The 22,507-nt window shown below is 32.9% G+C and overlaps 1 protein-coding gene across 6 annotated transcripts in view; it reads right to left on the bottom strand.

Annotated features, from left to right (window-relative positions):
- LOC118205679 (neuroglobin-like) overlaps window positions 1-22,507 on the bottom strand; it is a 334,461-nt gene that overhangs the window by 241,806 nt on the left and 70,148 nt on the right. For 5 of the 6 annotated variants that reach the window (XM_085823291.1, XM_085823288.1, XM_085823289.1 and 2 more), the window contains one exon: window positions 10,547-10,614. The exons of the other annotated variant lie outside the window; for it this stretch is intronic. The gene's annotated coding sequence lies outside the window, so the exon portion shown is untranslated. The remainder of the gene's footprint in view (window positions 1-10,546; window positions 10,615-22,507) is intronic. 6 annotated transcript variants of the gene reach the window in all.

A 22,507-nucleotide genomic window follows, 5' to 3' on the forward strand; every position in this document is an offset into this window, starting at 1 on the left:
TTTTAATCATGTTGCAGAGGATTATGTGGCGATGGACGTCGACGTATGATCAACGAATGTGAACACTGGAGACTGTCCCAACTATGTGAAAACAAATAAGCGGCTTTTGGTGGCTCAGTTGAACGCAGACAATCTAATCAGGTTCAAATATAGGAATATCTGAGCACAACACTTATCAGACGCTGTTCGATACGGCGCTTTCAGAAAACGACTCTCTCTTAACTGAAATATCATCGAGGTTTACGTCTACTGTGGGCCAGTGGAATAGAAAAGCGTTACTTGGTGGGGATATACAACAATAAGAAAAGAACTGCCTGGCGGGATGAAATACGATTTCCTTTACGTCATTTTAATGGTTTGTAAGAGTAGAGTATTATTTAGATAAAGATTTTATTCATAAATGTACCACGAGGCTAAACAGAGAACTTTATACTTTAGAGAACGTTTTTATAGGCGTTCCTGTGGTTGTTGTAGAATATACTAAGTTTAGGACTAGATGAACATAACTGCTGAATAGTTGTAACCTTCCATGGCTTTTGGATGACCTCCTGATAATGATTCTTTCATCTTGCCTCAGGGCTGGAATTGTGTTACACTGATTTTAGAAACATGCAAAATGCTGAAATTTGATGTTCTTAGCCACCTAAAATGTCAGATATCAATTCTGCTGAGCATATCAGGAACATCAAGGAACATAAGATCACTCTAGGATTACTTTCATGTAATCTATGGGAAGTGGAATTTCTTTTGCAAACCTTATACCTCCTTTAGTTACTTGCAAAATGCATACCATGACAGGTTGCAGATCCTATAGTGTGCCAAAGATGAAGAAACACGGTATTAGATGATAATTATCATGTTTTGTCTTATCAGTGTATATTCAATGTATTCTTATTTAAAACTGCATAAGGTATTTTCTCTTTCCATCCAGCATGCCTCCTGTTGCAACTATTAGCACACTCGGCGCGTATTGGAGAGGTCCAGGTTCGAGTCCTTGGGAGTGCATTGCCTATTTTTTACGTCTCTAGCGTCAAATAATCTGATGGCTCTAAAGTGGCATCCGAACTAAAAGATGGCGGATGATGATTCTTCACACAAGGATTTGGGCAATCGGATCCCCTAATCCCAAGTCCTTTAAAAGCGGGTATTTTCTCCCTCCATCCAGCATGCCTTCGTGGTGCAACGGTTAGCACACTCTGCGGGTATTCGAGAGGTCCAGGTGGAGTCCCGTCGAGGGCATTGCTCATTTTTCACATCTTCAGCATCAAAATAACCTAATGACCTTTGAACTTTTGTCTCTGATAGCAAGCATTGAAATGTATAAAACAAATCATAGTCCTAACTACTCGTATTTATGCCTGTCTTAAGAATCTGTGTGTAGGTAGAAAGTTTCTTGGACTATATTACTGAGACTAAATATGTGGGAATACATTATCCTTATTGGATGCCAACTTAAAAAATGGTATCTTGCTAAGAATTCGAAATACTAATAAGATATATTATGAATCACTCATTCTACCTGGCTTCTTTTATCGTAAATAGAGTATGAAAGTTTGGTATGAAATAACAAAAGTTCCTGATTTTGGGACCTGATAACTGTAATTTCAATGAAATAACGTGTTATTAACCTACTATAAACAAAGGATGCTTATCTTCCTGTAATATCGAAACTTCGAACCCTATTCCCCACAATAAATCAAACACAAAATAAAACGAATCTACTGTTTGAGTAGGAATCTACAAGAAAATCTCCATTAGTATAATATCATAAGCAACAGATTCAACTGAAATAAATGTCTGTGGTTCGCATTTAGAAATGCGTAAGGCGAACTCTCGAAAGTTTCTAGAATAGTGAAGATGTACAAAGAAATAAAAGTACAATCAGATGTAATAGAGAAACCCTGAAATAGGGCAGCGTACTTCTGAAATCGATCAAGAAATCATCTGGCCTTGTAGAACTGAAATACTTTCGTCTTGTCACTAATAAGTCTAGTATGCTTCAATTTTGCTTTGGAAAACAAATCGTACGCTCTAAGAGCTGTGGCCTCTCTAATGAGGACCACACTCTCGACCACCTGTTCCGGGAATAAATAATGGAAAGAAAGGAAACCTATCGATCGATTTTAAGGTTGCAAGAGGGACAGGCCTGAATATCGATTCTTTGCCACCATTGAGAATTTTATCAGAGTCTCATTTGTGAAGCTCAAGTATAGCAATGAAGCTTTGAGATCTGAAACATTTGAAAAAAATCTGTTGAGAGACAATATGAGAGAATTCATGTGGTTTAAATATTATAAGATTTTTGAACCACAAATGGTTTTTTTTATTTCTGTTGTGTATATTGATCATATCAAAATCTCAGTTAATAAAATAACAAAAAAATCTTTTATTTTAAATAAAAAATATTCTCTTTCTCTTTTTTGCATGCTTTTGTTGTGTAACGTTTGCAAATTCGGTACATATTCGAGTTCCGGCAAGGGCATTGCTCATTTTTAAGTCTTCTGCTTCAAAACAAGTTAATGACTTTGCAGTAAAACCCGAACTAAAAGATGGTGGATGATGATTCTTCACCAAAAGGATTTGGCGATTCAGTCCCCTAATCTCTAGTCGCCCTTCAAGGGATTTCCTCTCTCTTTTCTGCATGCCTTCTTGGTGTAACGATAGCACACTCGGCCAGTATTCGAGAAGTCCAGGTTCGAGTCCTGGCGACGGCAATGCTTATTGTTCATGTCTTCTGCTTCAAAATAACTCTACAAGGTTTCATTGTTCATATTCAGTCCCACATGTTATGAAAATAGTTGCTTTTGCTATGTTATATCATCCTTAAAGCTGTGACTATCATTTCTGTTAGATCTTGTGTATGCACACATACTGCAATAGAAAAATCAAATATAGACGCAAAGAGCATTAGTTCAATTTAATCAACCGGAATCAAAACGCGAGCAATTTATCTAAACTTTAAAGAAAAGAAACATAATAGTAGTGGGTAACACTACTCATAATCTTGCAATAACTGTGTGATCAAGGATTAGTCTCTCCATGTATGATCAGAAATTATTAATAGATAGGTCTTAAATATAGTTTACATTTAAAGCTTTGCGTTTAAATTTGATCTGCATTATTACCTCATGGAATTGATCACTACCTTAATAGATTTGACTCCCAAGTAAAGCATGGATGTTTATTATGGCAATATTTTTAAGGGGAAAGGCTATTTTTGATAGATTTGAAAGTTTGATCTAGGATTGATGGTAAGGATACATATTAATGAAGTTTTAAGATTCATATCATGAGAAAAATTCTCAATCAAAATTAAAATGGATTTGGGCAAAAATCGAATTATGTTTATTTGCGCTCTAGGTTTGAACAACGACGAACGCAGTGATGGCCGTTAGTGATTGCATATGGAAACATCCGTATTTCGAACATAGCCTTAGTAATAAGAAAAACAAACTTGTCTATTAAACTCCAGTTTTGTGGTTGTTCTTGTTGTGACTTATCTCATTTATCTTACAGTAACATCAGAACAAGCATACGAAATTTACCTTGGCAAGGAGTGCAAGATTGCGCCTGTCGAACTGTTACCATACAGGTTAGAGCCTTGAGCACCGTACAGGTGCTCAGTTTCGCTCATAATTTTGATGGAGAGCACCCCTGGGGGACGGATACGAGTGTCTTCCATCCCACTTTCCCTACCACAGCCTCTCTGGAGAATTTTGGCCCATGCCGCGTATTTAGAGTGCCCCCATGCCGCACAAGCACTATACATTTAAAAACTTCCATACCTTCTCCGGGACTCGAATCCAAGCCCTTCGCTAGGGTAGTCAGCGTCGTTAGCTACTGTCCCGGTTCTACGTCACTAGCCAATGTCCCGGTTTAAAGCCAAGTACTGTTCATTTTTTTTTAAATTATAAATAAATTAAAAAATATCTGCAGTTCTAGCATATTTTATGCTTTCTTACGGAGAATAACAGCAATAATTTTCAACTGTAAATGATAATTAAATTAATTCTTTTGTAGAGACATTAGGTCATTTGGAAGCACGAGACAGATGTGAAAAATGAGCAATGCCCCCGCCGGGACTCGAACCCCGGACCTCTCGAATACGCGCCGAGCGTGCTGACCACTACACCACGATGGCATGTTAAGAAGGTGGGAGATAAACTTTATACATTTTCCCCCCTCTTCCTATTTCAGCTGAGTTAAAATGATTTAATATACTATTCTATTTAATCTATATATATATATATATATACTGTTGCATGTTCTTTATGGTAATTATATATGCAAATGTTCCATATATGATTACGATATACTCGTAAAGTTATCTGTTTTTGAAGTACATAAGCTTTTATTTACATCCGATGTGCAAATATTATTGATATCAAATGAAACTAAATTATTTAGTTTGTTTCAGAATTTACTTGGAACGCAATTAATCAAAAAATAACGTTAAATATTTTCTATATTGCAAAATAAGAATTGCTTAAAACAGTAGTTCGTAGCAGAGAACTTTACTTATTTTTAAAATCTTTATTTTATTTTCAGTTGTTTACGCTCGTTTAAGATTAGACTTAAAAAAATTTAAGAAAACTCACTTTATATGATTCCCGGTATTTGCTGCTGCAAATCGCCATTCTTTAAAGCCAACTGCTTTATGTAAGCTTACTTGTTGTAAGCTTCTATAAATAGGCTGAGAAACAAAAATTGAGACTGCTATTGCATTTTTTTTTTCAGAAATAATTCGCTTTTTTCCTCATTTTTCAGAATAAAAGCAGAAAAAGGCTAAGAAAAAACAATTGAGATTGCGATTGGTTTCTTCTCAGAAATAGTAATTTTTTTCATCATTTTCCAGAATAAAAGCATTGCAATAGCCCTTTGTGCTGAAACCATTAAAAAACATTCTGCGACACTCTAATCCATCAGCAGTATGAACGATGGGATGTTTCTAAGTAAAATATAGTGCCACGTCACACTTCCTTCCTGTTCTCGAGTTTAAAAAGTTTAGAAAAACAATTTTAAGACAGCTGAATATTAATTATGCCCTTATTAATTTAATACCCTATTCAGAAAGATTTACATTTCAGTACAAGCCTTTTCAAAATAAATTATAAAACTCTTACGTTTCCGAAGTTCTTAAGATACACGTTTATCAATAAAACAAGAAAGTGTATTAAAAGGCAGTTTGCATCTTGGCTTATTATTACAAAAATTAGATTGTTCCATTTCTCCCACAGCTATATGAAATCAGAAATAATGACGGCCTTCGAGAATCGGAGAACAGTAGAACAGTGCGAATTTTGTATAACATTAGCAAGGAAGCCCCCCATCTACATGAGCGGGATGTGGCCAAAGCAAAATTTATAAATTCTATGTATACCATATAAGAAAATATATAAAAGCGTTTCAATATGAATGAAATCGGTTCATTCTTTACAAGCAACAAACAATTCGTAAATAATATTTTGTTGCCAAACCAGAAAACAAAACTTTAGATACTTAATACGGATGCGTATGATGTCATGACTGAAATTTACTGTAATATAAAAGTTTTCCGTGGTATCAATAAAAGTATTAACGTGGCAATAGCATAACCTGCCAGTTATCCAAATCTAAAACAAAAAATTTACCACAGCAGCTATTTATTTAAAACGCTGGCATTAACGAAACATTTTCGATATCTAATGACGTCACATACAATCTTGTGCTTTCTTCAACGTCAAAATATATCCTTATATAATAGTAATGTATTTAATGCGCGGCAATGCTATTTCTTTTTGTTTATTTTGTAAAACTCAACAATTTTTGATTAACAAAGGCTACGATTTGAAAGCGAGCAGTGGCAATACATTTCGTATTAAAGCTTTTTTTATCAAGGATGTTAGAATAAATGCAGTAAGCCTTCTCCTTCTGCCCCGTACAGTGAAAGTGAGGCCATGCAAACTTCAAAGTATGACGTCACGACTTATCATGGCAGCTGCCATACTCGAGCTTTTGGTTGGTTTTGTTTACATTCAGATCTTCGTTGCTATATGTTAGCTTTCATCATCGAATGCTTAGAAGTCTCGCGTTCTAACTTCAGAACTTGACATAAATTATTTTCTACTTAGTACATAGAAAATCACAAGGATTACAATTATCTGCTTAAAATTCAATAAAATCTAGATGTATGAAAATGTATAAATGGTAACTATACGACAAGGTGAAACTTTGAACACCAGTGGTATGCCTAAAGACACTTTTCTGAGCCTCCGGGCACTGATATTTGCTCTTACAGTCTGTGTCATTTTATTTAACAACCTGTTTCGTATCTTATATGTAGTATGCTTAATGGCGGCCATAATAAGTCGTGGCGTTATTACCTCACGTTGTTGACATTTCCTTGGCTTCATTTTTGTGATGTCATGCTTACTCCATCTATTTTAACTTCCTTGATTTTTATCCCTAGCTCGCGAGACTGTTGCCACTCGGAAAAAATTACATGAAAATTAGAGTTTTCAGAGTTTTTAATTAATAACTCGGCTGATTAAACGCGTACAAAGATGAGAATGGTCTAAATATCTTCAAAATAATTTTTGGAATCTCGGGGGATACATCTTTCGAAATTCAACACCTCGCCTTTCCGGAGGAGATGATGTCGCAAACTTGAAGACAAATCCGCACAGATTTATACAGCATAGATTCTATCCAGGAGGCCTGACATCTCTTCTTGCTCAAAGAACACATTTTTCTGAGGTTATCAGACAGAAGAGCGAAATGACGAGGGAAGGCCAAAGCAAAATGAAAATAGCGTTATTTATTGGGAAAAAGAAAACACAATGAAAAATGAAAGCTAAGAGATTCACATTCCTAAAGCTTTAAGAAGGAAAGGATGAAAATTAATGGCATTAATTTAAAGCAGATACATTTTTGCGAATGTGAAATTTGCTGAAGTAGTATAATTAATTAAGGGAAGTAAAGGTTTGGCTAATTGCTATTAAACTAAAGCCAAAAGAATAATTTAGGGAGAAGCTATGAGTAGCTGCTGAAGATTTATTTATTTCTTTATGTAACACTGAATATTAAATTGAAATTCTTTAATGCGAAAATTTAACAGACAAGTAAGTTGACAGTTATATGTTAAATCGCATATAAGGAAACGTTAAAAATTACTCCAAGAGTTAAAATCTGAAATACGAAGCTTAAAGATTTAATAACGAATTTTATGAAACACCCCCCCCCCCCAAAACAGCATGCAAGTTATGGGTAATTCTAGCAATTTTGTAACTGATAAAAAGAAAATGTGTAGTATGAATCGTTATGTTGGGCTGATTTTAATATCATGATGTTTTTTTATGTTAACAAGGGGAGAATTTCATTGCAGATAGTCAGAATATCAAGAAAGGATGGGAGATGAAATATTCATTTTCTATCGGATGCTTGAATTCACAATAGATAGAGCACTTTTCACTGCATTCGGAAAGGGTGAAAGTGTCACCCAGAACGGAAAAGACAGTTGTCCTCCAAATGATGTTTGTGAATGCCAGTAAGCTGCAACATATATTTTAATTTTATGACAGTTGATTTAAGTTTATATTAATTTCCTATCCGTTCTAGCTTTAGATTACAATTCCTTACAAAAATGAGTTTTTAGAATCGCGTTAAATACAAATGAGAAAAAGAAAGTACTTAAGGCAAAGTTCCACCGATTCCAGGAGAGAGAGTTATTCCTGAAAAGCGTGCGTTTGCGTTTTGGCTATGTCTCTCTCGGCCGTATTACGTGCCTTTTGATAGCTTCGTTGGCTAATTTAATAGCAACTAGTTTAGAACTGTGTTAGCTTCGGCTAAATCTCCTTAGTTAGTCAGTTGTCAGTTCTCATTTGTTACATTCCGAGCTTAAGCCCAAGAGGAGGCTTTGTTGTACGCCCTGAGAAAGGGGCCAACTACAAATCTTTATTTTGAGCAAATAAAGGTTATTAACTCTTCTTGAGTTTATGTTTCTGTTCTTGGACTTAAACGATTATTCATTTAGCAGTTCACTAGGTTCCTCGGCATTATATTTAACGAGATTCAAGTGAGTAACCCTACAAAGTAATGGATTGACAGGGTTAAGGACGCTACCTTTCGATTAGGAGTTAGTAATTGCTTTGAAAATGGAGGGAAGGCTGACTCAGACAATTCTCAGTTAGAAAAATTAAAATTTTCTCCCCCTGTTTGAGTGAATTGTAATTCATGAAAAGAAGTTTCAAGCTATTTCACCGCGTCTTGAACTGAAAAATGAATAAAAATTTATTTAAGATTAAAAAAATCACATATGAATTTTGGAGAAAATATTCTCATTTACATTTCTTCCCACCCACCTCTGAACAACTTCAAATGAGTTTTTCTATTCTATCATTATTCGAGAAAATCTACTATGGAAAAGTATGGATGCAGTTTCACCTGGAGAACTTGATGCAGTTCCATAGAGCTAAAAAGAAGACGACGTTTATGAATTTTTCGCAAAGCGTTAAATTTTGTCCAGTTAGCGGTGTGAAATTAACATTTTTAACAGAGTTGGGTGTTTATCAGATCTACTTTAACTCTGGGAAAATTAGAAGCTGAAGGATCACCAGAGACAAGCACAGCGTGTCAGTTTCAGGATTTCATTAATGTAAGGTATGGTAAAGAAAGATACACATATACCAAAACTTTACCCTAGGCCACACATATATTGTCTTATATATTAGATAACTTGATTTCTTCTTGCAATAAATCTTAGCCGGTTTCCAACGCTGCGTGCGGCTTGCCTAACATCTGTGAAGCGCTGAATCAATGAGACAGGAAGAAGTTCCATGTGTAATGTCCATGTGTACTTTAACAAACACCAGACAATATGATTATTACATACATACTACATTAAAAAAAGCAATAGATGTCACATGATTTGCATTTACAAATTTATTTATTTATTCAAATTTGATTAAAAACTATAGCGTATAAGCGAATGAAATCCTTGTACCACCAAACAATTGCAACTGAACACTATAATGAAGAAATTCTCTACATAATGGAACTAAAAATCTTTGTCGTACGAATAAGTATTTGAAATTTAGAGGGGAAATCGCGTTTTATTTATTAAACTGTTTAAGCTTTATGTAAATCTTTAGCTTTCCTTTTCGCAGTAGACACAGTATCATGCTGATGTGGAAAGAGGAATAACTGAAGTCTTGGACAGATAAACGTGAATCTTGTTTATTTCCTTTCATGAATGAAGATTTTTACCTCTTAGAAATGATATATTTTTCACTATTTTATTCGTTTTATTCTTCTGACAAAGCAAACATAGCACACAGTAATAAACAGAATGCTTTAAAAATATACTATATTTTCATAACCTGCGGCTGAAGAGAAAAAGAATTTTACTTTAACAAAATGTCACAAAAATATGCTGTTAGAAACTGAAATGTAGTATTTATCTTTCACCAACTACGACGGAACCCACAAATTTCAGTTATTCGCAATTGGTAAAATAAAACATTCCCAGTATTAAGAGGAGTAAAATAATTTCTTTTACACTATAAATTAAATGTTCGTGCTGAGATGTTATCGGATACTTTTAAAGAATGATTGAAGTCATTTCATACTGCAATGTAGTAAACGGCAAGGTGTATCCTTTGCGGATAGTTGTTAGGATCGTTAAGATAATCTGAAATGGGAAAATGCAGCGGTTTTTATATCAACTGTAAATGCCATACCGATTTTAAACTTATATCAAGGATTATTTTCCTTTTTAAAAAAATGTTTCTAAAAATATACCAAAGAAAAACATTTGTTTCTTTAGGCTTTAAACCTTTCTCCTTCCTCTCCTGTCCGCGAAAATCCCCTTCCCCAAGCGGCCGTCTGTTTTTCGTAGCGTGTAATGTTGTTTTCTCTGTACATCATAATTTCCCATACATAACTTTCGTAGTGGATGAATGTCAATGAATATTAAGTAAAATTATAAGGAAATAAAGCATAATGGAAAAATAATAATATCTCTGCTTATTTCTAACAGCAGGATAATTTGATAAAATCTGATCCAGGCGGTCCATTCCTCCCATTTTGTTGTTGTAATCTTTTACAATTATTGTTTTTTTTACAGTTCTTTTCCATGTTCCGACATCAATCATCGAGTTATTATGGACTGTACTCATTAAACGTATATCCTTCTCATCTTTCCAATTCACAAACTCCTTTTTTCTCTTTTTCTGCTGATGAGACGTTGAAATCATCTCTCACTGTCTTGTATCTCATGTAAAATGGCGCGAATATTCATAAAACCCGGAACAAATTCTATTAGAAATAGAATACCTGATTAGTGCTACCCTCTAGGAGGTATAATGTAGAAGAACGCTTGAGGCGCGTTACGGCCGCCCTGCTGAAGTTTCCCTTAAACGCGCTAGACGCGTTACGGACGACGAAGAGGTTATAAATGCTGCAGCTAATATTACTAAAGGTGGTGACATTATTAAGCAAGTATTATTATTTTCTTAAGGGTTGCGATGAACAATGAAATGCAAGTTCAAAGTAAAGCACTGAAACCTACCTTTTATACGTGGCTTTTCGGTAGATGCTTCTGTTATTGAAGAAATGAAGTTATTCCTTCTTTTAAACCTGTAGAAAGGAGAGAAGATAACTTTACTAATTTTTTTAAACTGTGATAATGAGTCAAAAATATTTATTTTTAGAGATAGCTTTTAATGAAATCTTAAAAAATAAGTTTACGAAAGAAGATGATGAGGAAACTGATTGCTTAGACACTCATGTAACTTCGTCTACAATAAGGACTAATGTACGATAGAATTTCAGGATGCGTTTTAGAATGTAAAAATACCGTGAACCTTCATTTTATGTTATGCCAAAGGAAAAGGAATAAACGAATGGTCTCATTAAGATAATCGATATTTTAATTCCGCATGAATTGGGTAAAATTCACGTAATACAACGAATTAATATCTGCGGTACGAATTCAAACGTAATACAATTGACCCTTTTACGAAACGAATTATCACTATTTTAAGCTACTTTCAAGCAACTGAACGATCAGCTCAAATATTTCTGTCAATAACTTATGAAACTGGGGGAAGCAATCAAAGAGAATAGGAGAGATTTTACAAATTGCGTTCCACTACGACAACTGTTCAGATTTTCCAGCTTTTTTGTGAAGTGATGTTTCATCCCTCATATAGTCCCGACCTTGCACCATCGGATTATCATTTGTTTCGAAGTTTGCAAAACTTCTTAAATGTTAAAATTTCAGTAATAATGATGACCTTAAATCTCACTTGATTGAGTTTTTTACCGATAAAGACCAGAAGTTCTATGACAGCAAAATCATGAAGTTACCAGCAAAATGCCGAAAGGCCATCGAACAGAATGGAAGATATTTGACCCATTAAAGTTCATTTTATGAATAGAAAAAATTAAATTTTATTTCACACACACACACACAAAAAAAAAAAAAAAAAACGAAATTGTTTTTCTGCCAACACGATATACCGTTATTAACTTGAGAATTTAATGCACAGTTTCGTACCTGTTATTATTAAGTATTGCATTATTCCCATTATTTCTTTTGCAAGTGGTTATTGTTGTTTACAAAACTCAACAAAACCGTTAACTTATAGAGTTTACTGTACATAAATATTGCAAAAAAGAATTCAAATAAGTAATGTTCTGAGATTCCACGTTCTCCACACACACAGCTGCCTACGTGTACCAATTAATCGGAATCACCAATGAAAATTTGAAAAAGAAAATTTGATACTGTACAGCTGTAACTTTTTAAATTAAAGCATATTCAGTTGCTGAAATCCTGTCCTGAATCTAAATTGTATTTGTATCAGATGTATTTTGTAATATTCGATATACTTTCTCTGACAGACATTCGAGACAAAAATAAAGTAGAGTTAATTTTTTGAAGTATGCGGCGAAGATATAAGATTTATAAATCATTACCAACGTATTTTTCTTAAACTTCTTTTCAGCATTTAAAAATAATTTTATTCTTTAAAAAATCGACTCAGTGAGCAATTTTAGTTTCAGCACTTCTAATCTTATTTTAAGATGAATTACAATTGCTACATTTTTTGACATAAGACCAGTAAAGGAATTTGTAGGACACGAATGAGCGCGTAATAAGTCAGATACAATAAATAATTTTACTTCTTCACTTACAGAAAACAGTTTCTTATAAAGGAGGTGGTGCAGCATTTTATAATGCAAATGTTATACAATCTTATGAATTAAAGCCAATTTTCTCTTTTTCCCGAAAAAATACGATGTAGCACGAAGTTTAAAATATAAAGTATTGAAAGGGAAAAAGAGAGAGATTAGAAGTTTGAAAATAATAAGCAAGTAAAAATTAAGTGATACATTTTTAATCTTTTTACTCTGTGCTACTACATTATAGCGTTAAATATTTAATTTTCTATTTACTTGTCTTAGATGAAGCATATTATTTATTGCTATGATGTCTTAGATGAAACATATTGTTACTTTTATATGAAGGTACGCGGTCTAGATTGGGATAATTTCAAACAACAGAGCTCTCACGATTATGATTACAATAAAAAATTTTGAAATTCTCGAATAGCAACGCCGACGTTTTTTCCTGCGCAATTGGTCAGCGCATTGAAAAGCAATAAATGACGATAGAACGATAAACGTATGACGAAAATTGCCAGAGTAAAGCGTTCGCAAAGAAGGAAAAGAGGAAAAAAACCCTTTTATCCGGATTACTAATTTTCACCGTGAAGAACGTTTCAAGATTAGTCACCTCCCATAACTTTGCAATTGTTTCCTGACCACTGCGATCCCCCAAGCTCACTCACAGGGATTTGTGTTTCTGCGGTTACCAGAAATCTGAAGTGTACACATCAAATCCACGAGAGTTTTCAGAACTGAAAGATGTCATAAAGCGTGGATTTATACAGATTCCTTCTGATGATATGTTCGTCAATGTTGTCAACAATCACCTCCACGCAGTGTGGTATCGCTTGCGAAGGTGGGAACTTTGAAACATTCTAATTCCAAAAAAATACAATGCAGATATCCTTGATACGTCCGTCAATGTTGTCAACAATCTCCTCCATGATACGCTCGTCTATGCAGATATGCAATGCAGATATTACTAATTACAATGCAAATATCTGCAAATATCTTTGATACGTTCGTCAATGTTGTCAATAATCTCCTCCATGCAATTCGGTATCACCTGCGAAGGTGGGTACTTTGTAATTCAAATCATCACAATGCAGGTGTGTGCAAATGTTTTACGCCATCAATTTTTGTCATACATATATTGTCCTTGTAACATATGTATTGTCATACATATAATAACATTGCAATTCAAAACATTACAATTCAGATATCTTTGCAGATGTTTTAAGCCATCAATTTTTGTCATACAAATATTGTTCCAAACCAAATTATGGTTTTTCATTAGGAAATTATTCTTATTCTTTTTCATCGAAACAAAAATTACTTTTATGTAAAAAAAAAAAAAAAAAAAAAAAAAAAAAAAAAAAAAAAAAAAAAACCGTAAATTGTATTGCACATAATTTTGCTAAATAACCATTTTACGTTTTACAAATAAAATAATAATAAGTACATATTAATTTATCTTGCCGAAAAACCAATAAACAGTTTTTCAACAGCATTTTGGCACTTTTATCTGAAATGAAACTTTTAAGTTATATCCTGACAAGTAGCCTTTCAGAATAAGAAAAAAATGGCAGTCCAATGGTGCAATGACAAGTCTGCGTGGTGAATCTGATAACAAATCCCAACCAAACTATAGTAATCTCTGATGCGTAACTTAAGATATATGTGATTTGGTATTATCATGATGGAGCACAGTATTAAGGCGATTCATTAATTCTGAACGTTTTAGTTGCAAAGCTATTTCACTTTGTTAGTTGTTGACAGTATGCATTAGTGTTGATCGTTACCTTCTTGTTACATTATACAGAGACTACAATATTAATTTTAACTTGTGATATCTTGGATAAAACATAGTTCTGTGAAAGCTAGAATACTGAAGAACTGTATAGCGAACATTCGCTGAGTTCTTCTGCGCAAGTAACAAATCCAGAGAAGGGTTAAATTACCCTTTTCTTCCACTTCAAAATATATTTACAGGTGGCCCCTCTTGGGCGTACAAGAAGCATCTACTTAAAATTTAACCCAAAATAAAAAATATGAAACTAAACTAATGCTCGATAAATCTAATCAGCCGAAGCTGCACAGAATCAAACTCTCGTAGTTGGTGCTCAATTTAAGATAAACGGTACGGCCGTAGCATAGCAAATTTTAACTAATAGCAACAACGTAACCGAAAGGCAGACCATGCTTTTCTACTGAAGTAACTCAGACCTCAGCTTCAATATTCCTTTCTGCCTTATTTGCATAAAACGTAATACTGGAAACTCATCCTGCTAGGGAAAGGTAGGCAGAAAATCATATGATAAAGGGAAGGTTTTTCTTTTATGAAATAAAAATAACTATTAGAAAAATAAATTAAAATTATAGAAACTTATGATACGCACACCACCACATTATACCGGAATATATAAGAAAAAGATAATGACAGCTTTTTAAATAAAAGTCTTGCCTTGAGAAATAAATTCAAATTTGCCAAACATAAAAACTGAAGATATTAAAAGTATATCTTCAATTTTTAAGTTTAGGCAAATTTTTCCTTTGTTACTTTAAAAACAAGTTTCATTACTTGCTGTATGATTTTTCATTTTTTTCTATGAAAAACGTTGTAAGTTAGTAAAGAAATAAGCCGTCATTTCTAAAGGTTTTGGTTATTTATTTTGGTGCAAAACAAAGAACAAGAATATATTTTTTATTTGTTTTCAGTTTCAGAATGAAATTTTCAAAACTAAAAACGATTTAACAGTGTGATTAAAACCGAAAACAAAATTCTAATATAAGAGAAAAATAAGAATGGAAAATATAGAATAGAAAATTCAGTATATTGATCCCCCGACCCCCACAAAATAGTCCAAAAGTTGGAGAAAGTACAACATGCTGCATGCTTGTGTTTTTATCAAAGTATTTTGGATCGTGCAAAGCGAATTCATATACAGATAAAACGTAAATTCTGATTTATATCAAAACGTTTAAATTATAGAAATTAATTTTCATTATAATGTCATAAAGGAAAAAGGAAAGCAATGTACATCTCTTATGCGTGAACTTAAAACTGATAAATATTGCATATGACGATAAATGTGCGTATATATGTATGTAAATATGTGTAGGTGCATTTAAGGATCTGAATAATGTGAAAAGATACACAGTTTATTTATACATTATTAGTTATAAATGGAAATGCTAGGAAATCTAAGACCCGAAATATCGTATATCATTTGGGAAACGCCAGGACCAGGTTTGGGGACGCCAGGCACTTCGACGATGAATGTACGCTTACCCGGAGTGCAAAAGAGAAATATAGAAATGATTTTAAGGAAGATTTTTTAGAAGGAACTATTCAAATTTGAAAGATTTTGCAGATAAATACTACAAAGATAAAATTGAAACTCGGCTCTGAGACTCAGATTTTTGACTTTATATGTTTTTTTTCTTATATACAGTGGTGGCCAAAATTGTGGACACTTTAGGAAATTTTTATGGAATATAGAAAACGTTACGTTTCACAAAATGCAATCTTGTATATATCATTTTAAAGAGAATTTATTACTGAATTCAATACAACTAGAATAGTGTCAATGTATTTTCTGGCATTCAGTGTCCCATCGATGACATGAAGGCGACCAATACCATCTGCTGACATGCATGACCAAATCATAACACTAACTGGGTTCTTCCCAGTTGCTAGAATGCAGTCAGGATGTAGCCCTTCTCCTATTCTACGTCTTACATATTTTCGCCCATCACTACCGAATAACGATATCTTAGTTTCATCACTCCATATAACTTGTGACCACTGATAATCTGTCCAATTAATGTGTTCCTTTGCCCACTGTAGTCTTTTCTTCGCTGCTGAAAATTAAGATAAGGCTTTTTTCGTGGAATTCTACCTCTCAGTCCAACATCTGTTAATCTTCTCCTGATTGTTCTTGAACTGACAGAAACACCAGCATCATTCAGATCACTTCTGATTGCCGTTGATGACATTTTTCTATCTTGGAGACACAGTCTTTTTATTCTTCTGTCATCAATAGATGTGGTGCTTTTTCGGCCTTTTTCTTCTTTGTTTTTTATTGAATTTGTCTCCTGATATCGTAAACAAAACTTTCGGACTCCAGATGTAGTCACTGAACCACCCAACTGTCTTGCAATTTCAGCGTAGGAAAGACCACTTTCTCATAACACAATAATATGACATCTCTTTCTAGTTGTCCAATCTACTCTTTTATTTGATGTCATTGCTTCTTGACTAAATATTAAAAATTTTTACAAAAATTCCTACTTGTACTTGCAGTGTATAAGAAACAGGTCCTCCTCCTACAGAACAAAGCAAAATAATGAATTGTTTCAAGTGTAAATATGATGTCAGCTTCTACTGGCAGTTACTATGATTTGATTGGTTCTCAGAACAAGAACGGTGATTGGCCAGGAAAGCTAGACATTACAAACCACTTCATAACTGTGTTTTTTATTTATATTAAAATACATATAACTTTTTTGCATTGCAAATAATTGAATTTTTTGTGTTTTGTACTGAATTCGGTAATAAATTCTCTTTAAAATGATACATACAAGTTTGTATTTTGCGAAACGTAACATTTTCTATAAGCATGCAAAGTTCAAAAACATAAAAATTTCCAAAAGTGTCCACAATTTTGGCCACCACTGTATATATATTTTATGGCCAGTCCCATTTTTTGATCACACGGCCGGCTTGTGCCAGCTAGGAAGATCGGGCTGTGCCCTTATAATGCTAATGATAAGCTACACAAAGAGATAATGAGGATAAATATTAAAGAATTTACGTTTGGCGCTGTTACATCATTCGTCTATTGACCAAATATTTCTCAACGTTGTACTTTGTTGGTACTCCTTAAAATCAGAAAGCGCCTAGTACTATGATAGGATGAAGATGATTATGAACACAGTTATTTGCTTGCATCTGGAAAACTTAATCAATTAATTATTGAAAATTTCGTTAAATTAATTTGACTTGGAACGATCTTAATCTGGCAGATTGCCTTATTTTTGTGCTTGTTAACTGTAAGCAAAGAAAAAGCTTTTTGATAGATTTTTATTTTTTAAACTGATTTTAAGATGTAACACCAGTTGCGAAATTGAATGTAATAATTTATGAATTACAATCTTTTTCTTGTAGGTATTTACGCAGATGTCTAGGGGAGCACCACGGTTTGAGTAATATTATTTACAAATACAGTTAATTTTTCAGAATTTAATAAAAGTATCGCTTACTTATAGAGAACTATAAAAGGGTTAATAAATTCAGAAAAGGAGAAAAGAAAATTTTGCAGGCGAAGTTATTATTAGATTGCATAATTTTTGCATTCCGAAAGGACATTTTTCTCCTCTCTACTTCACTTTCAGTATAAATGCATGTGATTTACACGTATGGTATTGACTTGCGCTTTTATGTTAATAATGGTGTAAGGCAAATGTTCATGTCACCACCCAGTGATGGAGGAATATTAAAATTAAAGAAAGAATGCATAAAAGAGTATTGCAGTTGTTAGGAAATAAATATTTTTCTAAGGAGATTATGTTTTTATAAAACAATCAGTTTATTTGGATGATATTCAACAAACCGGTAGAAAATTTTACTTTCGAATCTGTGTTGATTCCACTTTAAGGGTTTTCTAAATAATACTGGTGATCCGAATGGCAAGCAGAAAAAAGAAAGATAAGAGGAATTTTATAGTGTTCATTGTAGCGGCGATTAAAAATGAATTTTTATTCTGATAGGATATAAATATTTTTTCTAAAAATCCTATGTTTTTTATAACGTAGTCAATTTATTTGAGTGATAGTCAACAGACTAGTAAAATTCAGCCGAAACTTTTAAGATTGAATCTGTGTTGATTCTACTTTTAGGCTTTTCTAAATAACGTTGCTGACTTAAATGTCAGAAAGAAAATGGAAAAGAAAGTAGGAATTGTATAATATTCATTATAGCTGGTGATTAAGAATGAATATCTATTATTTTTAAATTATAAATTCTCAATGGGAAATTTTCAGATGTTTATCTTATTAATGCTCTTAACTTAATTTAACTAATTATTAAATTAACGTTACTTATAATTAAAGAATTTTTTTTAATTCACACACTGAATATTTAAATGTGCCTTTCTTGGCTTTATTTTACTTTTTATATATTTTTTGGCATATTTAAATGGGCAATGACTTCTAAAGCATTTACAGATTATACTGCGTCAGAAATCGTCTTGTGATATTACTTAAAATTAATTTAGTACAATGTTTGGAAGGCAAGATTTTCTTTAAAAAACAAGATAAATAAATACATGACCGTCCCTTCTATAATTTGGAATAATGTAATAGTTTGGATATGTAAATAAATTTAAAGGTGATCAGTAAGTGAGAATACTTTATAAACTTTAAGAGTTATTATTAGATGCTAAGGAAACGGAAAATTAGAATTGAAGAGAATATTTAAGGAGATGACAAAATAAATTTTTATCCTTTTTTATTAAGACTACTTAGGTAACTTTATAAAAATTGCAGTAAAAACATAAAAATCTAAAATGTTCCAAAAGTATTATTTGAAAACAGATCGCTGTTTGAACCCGAGGGAAAGCGCGTGGGATGTATCATACCCCAACTCTGCAAAAAAGTGGAATATTCCTAACTTGTGAAACTGAAATCCTGTGCTGAATTCAGTAGCTGAGTTTCTAGTAGTAGTTGAGTTTCAGTACCGCTTTTCCGTTGCCTGTGCGCTTCAGAAAAAGATTTATCGGTATTTTATTGCAACTGGCGTATGACAACCCCCCACGCCTGTTCTCGTGTTTTTTTGATTGAATATTTGTTTGAGAAATTTATTTCTAGAGAGTAGCAGTAAATATTTCTACTCGCAAACGATTCTTAAGTATTTGAAATTAAATTTTAAAAGATTTCTAGGCGCGTTATGGCAAAAAGAATAACTCCTTATGCTGTTGGCAATGCAACGGCTGTGAAATTTATTAGAAGTATTTGAAAGTGATGAAGATAGCATTTCGGAAACTGAAGATGATAATAGGAATATTTTCTAAAGTGTTTGGTTTTGAAAAAGATAAAACTTGGAACACGTGAAAGTGATGAAGATGGCTTTTTGGAAACTTTAGATGATAATAGGAATATTTTCTACAGTGTTTGGTTTCGAAAAAGATAAAACATGGAACATGTGAAAGTGATGAAGATGGCTTTTTGGAAACTTTAGATGATAATAGGAATATTTTCTACAGTGTTTGGTTTCGAAAAAGATAAAACATGGAACATGTGAAAGTGATGAAAATGGAATTTCGGAAACTGAAGATGATAATAGAAATATTTTCTACAATGTTTGGTTTCGAAAAAGATAAAACATGGAACATGTGAAAGTGATGAAGATGACATTTCGGAAACTGAAGATCATAAAAGGAATATTTTCTACAGTGTTTGGTTTCGAAAAATATAAACATGGAAAAGGTAAAACATTCTTATGTTCCTAAACAAGGTAAAACTGTTCTAATGCTTTCAACATTACATAACGATGATGCTATAGCTGATACTACTGGAGAAAAGAAAATGCCAGGAATTATATGTTTTTATAATATGACTAAGGGAGTAGTGGAGACTGTGGAAGAAATGGCAGTAAGTTATTCAATTGCAGAATAACAAGGAGGTGGGCAATGGTAATTTTCTTTTCTGCATTGGATGTTGCTGCAATAAATGCTTGAATTATATTACTTTCAACTGCTAATCCACCAACCAGATACAGAAGCAGATATATGTTTTTGAGAGACTTAACAATACAATTAATAAAAAATGTACTGAACAGCGATCAGAGATTGATACTTTACCGAAAAACGTACGTACAACATGCAAAAGAAGAGCAGAAATTTCGAAGAATAATTCAAACGAATATATGAAATTCGAAGCAACTAAGTATAAAATATGTGATGAATTTTTTTTTTGCCGTCGAGCCAAGGACAGAAGAACGCTAATGCGATATTTAAAATGTGAAAACGTTCTGTGGTAACAACACATGAATGTATTTTGTTCAAAATGTAAACAAACAAAATAAGCATTGTGTATTAGACATGAAATAAAACTTAAAGGTATGATGTTTATTTTGTTAATATTTCATTTATCTTAATTTTACTATAAGCTTATTTTGGAAATTAATGTTTCGTAACCCAAGTATTATTCACGTATTATAAAATAAAATTAGATTTAAAACAGATAATTTCGCCGTAAATGGTAACAGATAATTTCGCTAATAATAAATAGTAACAGATAATTTTGGTTTGGTAACAGATAATTTCGCCGGTAATTTGTTGGTGTCATTTCATTGGTAATTCACCTACAGCTTTGGTGTAATCTGGTACCGATCTTTAGTTCAAAAGAATTCTTTCTTTGATCTCTTTAAAATCTTTTAAATTGGTTATCATATAAAGCTGTAATTTTAAAAGTAAAAAAAAAAAAAAAAAAAAAAAAAAAAAAAAAAAAAAAAAAAAAAACCATCGTGTGCATTTTTATTATTTGCTAGGTATTAAAAGAATTAATGTTATTAACACAAAATTTTCATCTCATATATGAAGCACTTTTCACTACTGTGGTGTAGTAGCCGAAACCGCTATGCAAAACCTGGGTTGTGACATCAGGTTGAAAACAAAACACACCATAATAAAATTTATTGAATGCTAAAAAAAAGCTACATACAATTCTGAAGAGAAAAAAACTATCTATTTAAAAAACAAATTCTATACATTTTACGTGCGAGAGCAATTCGTGGCTCTCGAGTTTGCGTTTTTAATATTGCCAACGATTTAATTATTTTAATAAAGACTATTTTAACAACTATTGAAAACGTGTTTGTAAGTTAAAAAAAGTAATAATTTTCAGCTTATTCTCACGAGACATCCTTGTCCATATTGATCTTCAGTCTCTTCTTCTTTTATGTGACCTTATCACAACTCCTCCCCTCATAAAGAAATTTTTCTTGACTATGGAAGAAAAAATTCTAAATACATTTCACTGCTTTCAAAACACAAGTGGTAACCATTTAAGTGATAATAGAGAAGCCAGTTACACTTATTTTTAGATAACATAACCGCACAAATACAACAAAAATAATTTAAACTACTCCTAATGTGTGCCTTATACAAAGCATATTCCTCAAATTTTACACAATGCTAATACTTAAGATAACACATTTAATTCTAACAATTTTTTTGAAAATGAAACACACAATGCAAACAATTTTGAATCTACACAAATATAATTCCAAAACTCTACAAAAATCATTTTCACCCACTTTTTAACCTTTCTTTGTATCCACTAGTGATATTTAGTCACTAGACTAGGGCACGACTCAAGCCATCTGCATTCCCATGTAATTTGCCTGGCCTATGAACATTTTCAAAGTTGTACTGTTGGAGACACAATGCCCAGCGAGTCAAACGAGAATTTGATCCCATCATTTTGTTTAAAAAAGTCAACGGATTATGATCCGTCTGGATCTTGAATTTCTGTCCGTCTAAGTAATGACTTAGTTTCTTCAGTTTATAAATAATGGCTGCTAGTTCTCTCTCAATGGTGCTATAATGGTGCTGTTTGAAACTGTTTTTACGCTTATTTTAAATATTGGAGTATGTGATAACCCGTGCGCCCACTCTGGGAACTTTTCTTGAATTTCTTCACTTGTACTATAATATACTACTGCAGTTTTATCTCATTAACTTTAATTTCTAATTTTAAGATATAGAACAACGTGAAAATTTAAATAAGTAACGGACAAATGATACGTGAAAAGCAAGTAAAATGAACGTTTATGTTGTAGAGACGTTAGGTATATTGGAAAAGCCGGAGAGATGAAACATGAACAACATCTTCGCCGGGAATCGAACCACGGACCTCTAGAATACCGTCCCAATGTGCAAAACCACTAAAAACACGACTACTACTACGAAAACACACCAAGAAGGGGGAAGAAATACCTTATATACTCCACCTTTTAGAGGGCGACTGGGGTTTTTAGCGGACCCAATCTTCAAATCCTGGGTGGGGAGAAATCATCTCCCACATGAAGATAAAACATGAAGCACGTGAAAGTGATGAAGATGGCATTTCGGAAACTGAAGATGATAATAGGAATGTTTTCTACAGTGTTTGGGTTTGAAAATGATAAAACATGGAACATGGGAAAATTAGGAAAATGGTATTTCGGAAACTGAAGATGATAATAGGAATATATTCTACAGTGTTTGGTTTCGAAAAAGATAAAACATGGAACATGTTAAAGCAAAGAAGTTGGCATTTCGGAAACTGAAGATGATAACAGGAGTATTTTCTA

The sequence above is a fragment of the Stegodyphus dumicola genome, chromosome 9 (genome assembly GCF_044657685.1).
Source record: "Stegodyphus dumicola isolate Sdum_Otavi_A_Nest chromosome 9, ASM4465768v1".
NCBI classification, from domain to species: domain Eukaryota; kingdom Metazoa; phylum Arthropoda; class Arachnida; order Araneae; family Eresidae; genus Stegodyphus; species Stegodyphus dumicola.